The sequence below is a fragment of the Cyprinus carpio genome, chromosome B7 (genome assembly GCF_018340385.1).
Source record: "Cyprinus carpio isolate SPL01 chromosome B7, ASM1834038v1, whole genome shotgun sequence".
Taxonomy (NCBI): domain Eukaryota; kingdom Metazoa; phylum Chordata; class Actinopteri; order Cypriniformes; family Cyprinidae; genus Cyprinus; species Cyprinus carpio.
This window is the reverse complement of record NC_056603.1, coordinates 24,018,543-24,026,501: the sequence shown is the minus strand read 5'-3', so window position 1 is coordinate 24,026,501 and position 7,959 is coordinate 24,018,543.

Genomic DNA, 7,959 nt, shown 5'->3' with positions numbered 1-7,959 from the left:
GCATGATTTTCTTGCTCCTCTACAATTACACATCAACTGCATTCATCAGCAATTAAGAGATCACAGATATTTTTTTTCCATTCCTTTATTGTTTTTCAGATTTCATGATTACGCAGACATCCTATTTTAGATCATGCATTCATGTAACTGTATGTGTAGCATGAATAAGCCCTACAAACAAACAGTGTCATATAATTCTGGGACTCATTCAAGATCATGTGCCGCCCCAACTGACTAATCCTTTGAGAATGACCCTAAGCAGTTAGTGTACAGCGAAACGGTCTTAAGGACAAGCATTCTGTGGAGGAACTTGGGCAGCTCTTTGTGTTGTTGTGGACTGCAGGGAGTGGAACGTGGGGAATTTCACAATCGCGTACCTGAGGTTCCAGCTCAGCTCCGTCTCGGAGTGTGTAAAGAGTTTTTTATTTGCCTCGCTCAGCCGCTCCCTCTACTTAAACACAGCCTCAGTCCTCTCAAGGCCAAGGCAAGACAGCCAAGCCCCAGGTCAACCCAACACATCGGGAGGGAGAGGAGAGATGCACAAATACGTGCGTTTTCAATTCGAACAGAGATTTAGGGGGCAAAGGGGGCTGGTGAACACTAAGAGTAATTCATAAATCCTAGAATGATGAAGAAAAAAGCATGTTATCAATAGTATTTTCATATGGACTTAACACATTCCATTGCCACTGTGGAGGCTGGGAAAACCAATTTAGTCGTCATCAGCCATTATATAATACTAATACTATAATGACTAGTGGTAGCATGCTTCAACCTTTTGCTGTTTTCATTTCTATATGTGGTTCCATATTTATTTCGAATATTTAACACTCCTGGAAAAGAGACGTCAAAGACACCAGAAATGTAAAATGGTGATGGACAGCGGAAGAAAATATTATTGCAGTGATATGGGAAAGTTCAGGATGCAAATGAGTGAGCACATGAGAGTAAACCATCTGCTGCAGCATGCTTTGTTCAATTGCCATTTGACCTGAGGACACAGATAGTATCTATTTAATGAACTTGGGGTGCTTGTGGCCTGTGCCATATTACCTGGAGCAACAGTAATTTCTCTGGAAGTGTAGTCAACGTTCAACACGGCTGACCACAATAACCACTGAAAAGTGAAAGCATCATTAAACACCCACTCAAAGGGTAGTATCCATGCAAGTCACCAGAAGTGATGCCTTTCTACCGAAGTGTTTAGAGACATTTCACAAGAATAGTGAGCAGTGATTTCAAAACATTCCCACACTCAAAAGTCTCCTGGACAGGTTCCAGGATGTTGCTCACTGAACAACATTACAGCCAATATTTTTCATATTGATTGTAAAATTAATTGTTAACTACATGTGTCTGCACGCTTCTGAGGTGATAGATAAGGATGAGTGTTGTAACGTCATCAAGAATTAGGATCCCAAAGTCTACTGCTGTTGGAGAAGAAGAAACAGAGAGAGAGAGAGAGAGAGAGATTGCAGCAGTTCCTCATCACAGCCTTGGATAATGACCTCATTCCAGTCGCCAGAGTTTTGCGATCAAGGGCAGCATGATTGTACAGGAAAGAAGCAAAGCCTGAAGTGAAGAGAAGAGGAAAAGGTGTGAAAATAAAGCACTGGCTTTGAGGTGAGAATTACATGTAAACAACAAATGATGGTATGATGGACTACCTCAGATTGCAGAGTCCTGCCGTCTCTCAAGTCTCAAGACACATCTCTTCAAGAGTCATTTATGTGATCTGACCCAGATGGTTTGTCTCTAGCACTAAATCAGCATTACATTTAATCAGAGTACTAGCAATATATTTAAACCATTGTAGAAGTTTATTTTGTGCTCTGCCATCTTCTGCTGTGTTTTGTGCTGTTTTCTTGAGCATCTGTTGTGGTTATCATCATTTATTATTCGGCTCTCTGGAACACTTGATTCTGCTTTTTATTTTATTTTATTTGTTCTGTATTATTACAACTAAACTGTATAACTGACTTTTGTCCCAGGCAACCAGTTTGCTACAGACCTGTGCTAGTTTCGTGTTTTATTTATTTAGTTCGTTTTTTTGTGCCTTCACTATTCAAATCAGAGCCCTGATCACCCAGTTTTATTTTGCTATAAAGATGGGATGACTGTACATTATCCCTTACTTGTATGATATGTAGAAATGTTGAAAAGAAGAAAGCAAATAAGAAAAAGCAAGCTGTAAATCCCAAGAATAGCCTAAAACAAATGGTTGAGAAAGTCCAGAACTGTGTCTGTGGGCTTATTTAACACCCTCACCTTGTTTTACAGGCTCTAAAGCTCTGTCTTGTGGTAGCTTCAAAAGCAAAATCAGCTTTCTAAATCTATTTATGGATCTTAATAAACTCCAGACAAGATGTTTATGGTTCAGACATGTCTCTGTGTGTTTTATATTAGGTATTTGTTCAAGGCTCAGATTCATTTCTAACTAATAACCATACAGAGCAAAGGCATTTGTCCGTTTTGTGAAAGCCAGCATCAACGTTCTCAGCTATACTGAATAAAGCGAGAATCTCTAGAAAAGCACCTCTAGATATAGAAACTGACAATTTTATTAATCAGTCAAACATTACTTTTCGGGGTTTGGCAGGTCAGCTTTATCGAGGTAGAGTCTGCATGTTCAAATAATAGTTTCCTGTAGATGAGAATCATATTAGAAGCATTTGAAAGGTGTGGTTCAGGTCTGTGGAATTTTCCCAGAACACACGAGGGGGGGGGGGGGGGGATTACTGTATAGACAGATAGACAAACCTGCACCAGCCTTTTCAGGTGTGTCCTTTTGCTAGAACAAAAAATCCACTTAAGACCTCAGTTCTACTGCTAACCTACAGAAATAAAGAATTCCTACCTGTTAAACCATCTGACGCTCCTTCTCTGTGACTCTAAACGTCTAACTCATGGCTCTCTTCATATCCACCGTTGTTTAGTATGTGGCAGAAGCTCAGCAGACAGACACATGACGCATGCTTGCAAAGCTTGCACCAGGTTGAGAGGCGGTACAACTTTAAAAGAATATTTTTTTCTCTCTTTTCTATTTCCTTGATTTGGTCGCTCGCTCATGTAGTCTATAGAAAACATATCACTTTTTATAGTCCCTACAGCCTCAGCAGATGAAGTTTACAGAAGAAGTTCACCCCACACATGCAAATTCTGATTCCTAAATCAAATTCCTAAATCAATCTCAGCTGTAATCATAAGATTATGTTAACACAAACCTAATACAAACAAGCTGAAACCATAACATGTAACCATCGACCAACAGTTTTAGTTGTTTCTGCCAAGAAGCCACATTTTACAGAAGACAATAAAAATGACTACTGTATGTACTTATACAGCATGTAAGCACAAGCACTTTAATAAATTCATGGAAGTGTTTGTACACTCAGTGTTCTCAGTGATGCAACTTGAGGAAATGCAGAGTGCAGAAACATCAAGCATCAAGTTCCCCGATGTAAATAATCAAGAATATTACTGACAATTTGAAGCAGCTAAATCACAAGGAACCTTTCAGTGTTTAATCACACTTCCACTGAATGATGTCCTGATACGTAACAGTATGGATCATGTTGGCAGGTGGTTTGATCTGTATGTCTGCACAGGTGGGAAAGCACCTCAGCCTTTATCTTTATGACTGTAACTCTGTCTGACTGAAAGGGGGTGGAGCGGTTTAAAGCACTTCTACTAATGTGACCGTAAATGTGAAGACCAGCATCACAAAGACAAAGATCACCAAGAAAACAGACAGGTGTGAGTGTACAGTATGAATATGAAAGGCAGAGATGTAGGAAAGGTGTAGAAGAATGTAATAATGCATATATGTACACACATTTGATACTGTATTCATGTTTCTCTAATTTCAATCACATCATGTCACATTTTTAAAATTAATCACACTAAATGAATTATTTGTATTTTTGGTGCTCACTAACATTTTCCAGCTTGATCCCCATGAAGTCAAACTCATGTGTGAGACCCTCCACATCCGTGGACTGAGTCGCTCCAGCATAAATGACAGGAGGGTGCATAAAACCTCACCAACTTGCCACATTAGAACTGAAGACCCAGCGCAGACTAACACTCACCACTCACAAATGTGTGGAATTTTTCTCCACTCCAGTGCTTTTGTAATATATATGTCTAATAGTGGAGAACAATTCACAGAATTCTCAGCTTTAGTATTTCATGCTGCCCTCAGCATTTGTAATTACAATAAACCAAAATATGCCATGCTCTGATGAATCAAAGTTGTTCTTTTCATTGTATTGTTTCTTTTTGTTGTTGTTGTTGTTGTTGTTGTTGTAGTAACACATTTTCCACATGCAGCGGAGGACACTGTCTCTAAGGCCTTGCTGATCCAAGAATGAAATAAGTGCAAGGCATTAAACATCCATGCTTCAGTCGTTCACATCAATGGTTTACTGTCTGTAAGTGTAACAATCTTAAATTATCTGAAAAATATTATAGCTAGTGAGCAAATTACATATATTTTTTATTTCATTTGTGGTTGTTTATTTCAGGATTCATATTGAATGGGGACAACAAGACTTTATAAAGATGTACTGTAAAGCTAAATCCTCATTTTATAACAAAACTGCATTGTTACATTTCATCTGATAAACTGTTGTCACATACAGTACAAGACACATATAATACTTATTTGTAATGCTGTTAAAATTGTTTAAAAAAAAAATAAAAAAACGAATTCCCCCAACATTTCACTAAAGAGTACTATAATATCTCAGGATACAGTAGCTGTGATAATTTCCTTGGTTTAAACATTGATGTATGTCATACATATATCTTCCAAGATTTATACAACAGACTCCAGTACTAAATATTTGTAAGCCATGTTGTTTTGGATTTTACTGCCTTTCTAACAAAATCTGGACTTTTACAGTCCTATTAAAGCTCCATAAATCCCCAGGATTTTTAAAAAGATTTTCAATTTCTTATTGGATGCTTTAAAATATACCTTTGTCAGATTCATTATATGCATATAAAAATCCATATTTAAATCTATATTTACATGTATAAATATAGGCCTTAAATATACTGCAAAACTGTCTTATGTTGTAAACTCTGTAAGTACGGTGTAGATTTTATAGCAGATAAATAAAAACAATACAATTAATGTTTTTACAAGCAATAGAAAACCCTTTGTGTTTTTAGAATAACATAAAATGACCATTTGCCTGGAAAAATAGGATTTTAGGACATAAAATGTGAGCGAAAAGACAGTAAAAAAGAAAAGTAAAGAAAAATAAGGTAAGGTAAATTTATATATATATATATATATATATAATATATATATATATATATATATATATATTATATATATATATATATATATATATATATATATTATATAACATTTAAAGTTGCAAGGATTATATTTATATTTGTATTGAAATAAATGTTATTTTATGCAAAATAAAATCTTAATAAAAACAACATTAACTTATCATGATAGTTATAATTTAGACAAAAAAGAGGCAACTTTTTATATTTTTATTTAAGTGGAACTAGAAAGATTGACACTGGTGCCACCAATGCATTGAAGTGGGTATTTCACTAAATGTTTTTGTTTGTTTGTTGTGTTACAAATTGGATTATTCTGATGAGAATCACATCTCAGGATATTCCCTCTGTCAATACTTCTACACCGCTTCCGTCCAGCACCTCTGTTGCTTCCATACATGCTTTCTTCTGCCATTCCAGGAACTTCTAGTAATAATTCCCGTTGTCAATCTGCTTTCTAGACCAGAGGGTCACTCCAATCTTTTGGTGTTGGCCTGAAATAACGTGTGCTGTGATGCAGGACAGGACACCACGAGCAGCATCAGACAGACAAGCCAATTAGAATCAAGCGTTTCCTGTCTCTAGGCAACCCTGGCATTGAGCATGACCTGAACCGGCCAATTACAATTTATCTCCCTGTCCCACTGACACTTTGATGTTCAAGAAATATATAATGACTTCCTCTGAAACACATTTACCTCAAAAAAGCCTCCACATCTCAACACCATTACTTAGCATGTTTCAAAAGGAAACAACCATCTTGAGTAACATTGCTTGGATTATGATGAATAGAAAGTTCCTAAGCAGGTTTCTGATCCCAAAACTATTTTAAGAGTCTTATTTAACAACAAAATCCTTGCCAAGCAATAGGCAATGATATTTGGTGCTTAATCTTTGAGGTTAATCTTTCAAGCATTCAATCCATTCAAACCTAAATGTTTTATGCCATATCATATCATATCATATCATATCATATCATATCATATCATATCATATCATATCATATCATATCATATCATATCATATCATATATCTATATGCTTCACTTGCTTTACATCTTGAGTCTTGAATATGAACATAGCGTCACAGTAAAAGGCTGTCCTGACTCTGAATTCTGAGTATATGTATAACTGACCAAATGTCCCACAAAAGTGAGATTAAAGAGACAGAGAGCTGTGGTGAGCTGAGGACTAACAACTGACTGCACATGAAAACCTGATGTATGTCATGTATAAAGGCAGCGGTGGGGGTGGGGCGAGGATTTGGATGAGGAGGTGCTGAGCAGTTTACAGTCTTCTTAACCAAAACTGTAATTGAGTCTGACCTTGTATAAAATGGCTCTGAGCACCATGCTCTGTGTGACAGATTGAGTGGTGAAGGGACCAATACAATGTGAGCTGTTACATACTTTCTTTGCGTTCAAACTACTACAAATAGCCAATAGGGGGCATTATGGAGGTGTTCCCTAACTGTAGTAAGAGACCCTTCCTGTACTGTTGTTGACATCACTTTAATATCATCAGTGATTAGAGGAAGAAGGGGCTGCTAAAACACAAATACAGAAGCTGCATTTTAAAACTAAAAGAATAGAAAAACCCTCTGAAGATAAAGGAAACCCCTTAATGTATTAGATAACAAAACTCTGCTTAAAGGTACAACAAACATACTGGAACTCCCTCAGCTTATATTAAATTCAAGTAAGGTATGACGAATATATTGTCACATCACTTAGACAGATAGAAGATTTAGGTTCAAGGAAGATAAGGATGATCACATACAGATGAAACACAGACACACACACACACACACACACACACACACACACACACACACACACACACACACACACACACACAATTAAAATTTCTACATCTATTTATAAAGGTTTTTTTGTGTTAAATATCCACTTACATTCTTGAATTCACCAGCCTTTACTCAGTTTTGAGGAAAAAACAAAACAAATATTTCAGTTTTTTCCCCACAAAACTGAGTAGAGGCTGGTGAATTTAAGAATATTTCACACAATAAAATCATTCCAAACTTTTTTCTTTCTGCTATGGAACACAAAAGCTGACACTTTGAAAAATGCTTCGGTTTTTGACCTTATAATAACAGTAAGTGGTGTCCAGTGTCTTGGACAAACATATTCTTCAAAATATCTTCTTTTGTTTTCCACAGAAGAAAGAAAGGCATACAGATTCAGAGCATCATTAGGGACAGAATTTTCATTTTTGTGTGAACCATCCTTTTCATCTCTACAGTAAATGTATGAGACTTGAACCTATTCCCCTACAGTTACTCTACAGTTATGATGGTTGAAATGAGTGTGCACAGAACATCCTCACAAAGAGACAATACATCAGTCTGCCCAGCGACTGAACAAAAGCTAGCGGTGCAGACAAGTAGAATTTTTCAGACTTCAAGGTTAGTGTGTGTATTTGTACATGAGAGATGGACGTATTTATTTGTGTGACAAAGATAAATGAGGTTTAGAAAGAGATGCAACACCTCAGCTGCACCCAACCCTCCAACACTGATCAGTAGATTGATTTGAGTGACAAGAAGAACGAATGTATGCAGAAAATAGGAAGACGCTTTGCACACAAACAGAGATTCAGTACCAGTGATGAACCTTTTGAGTTGTTTAAACTT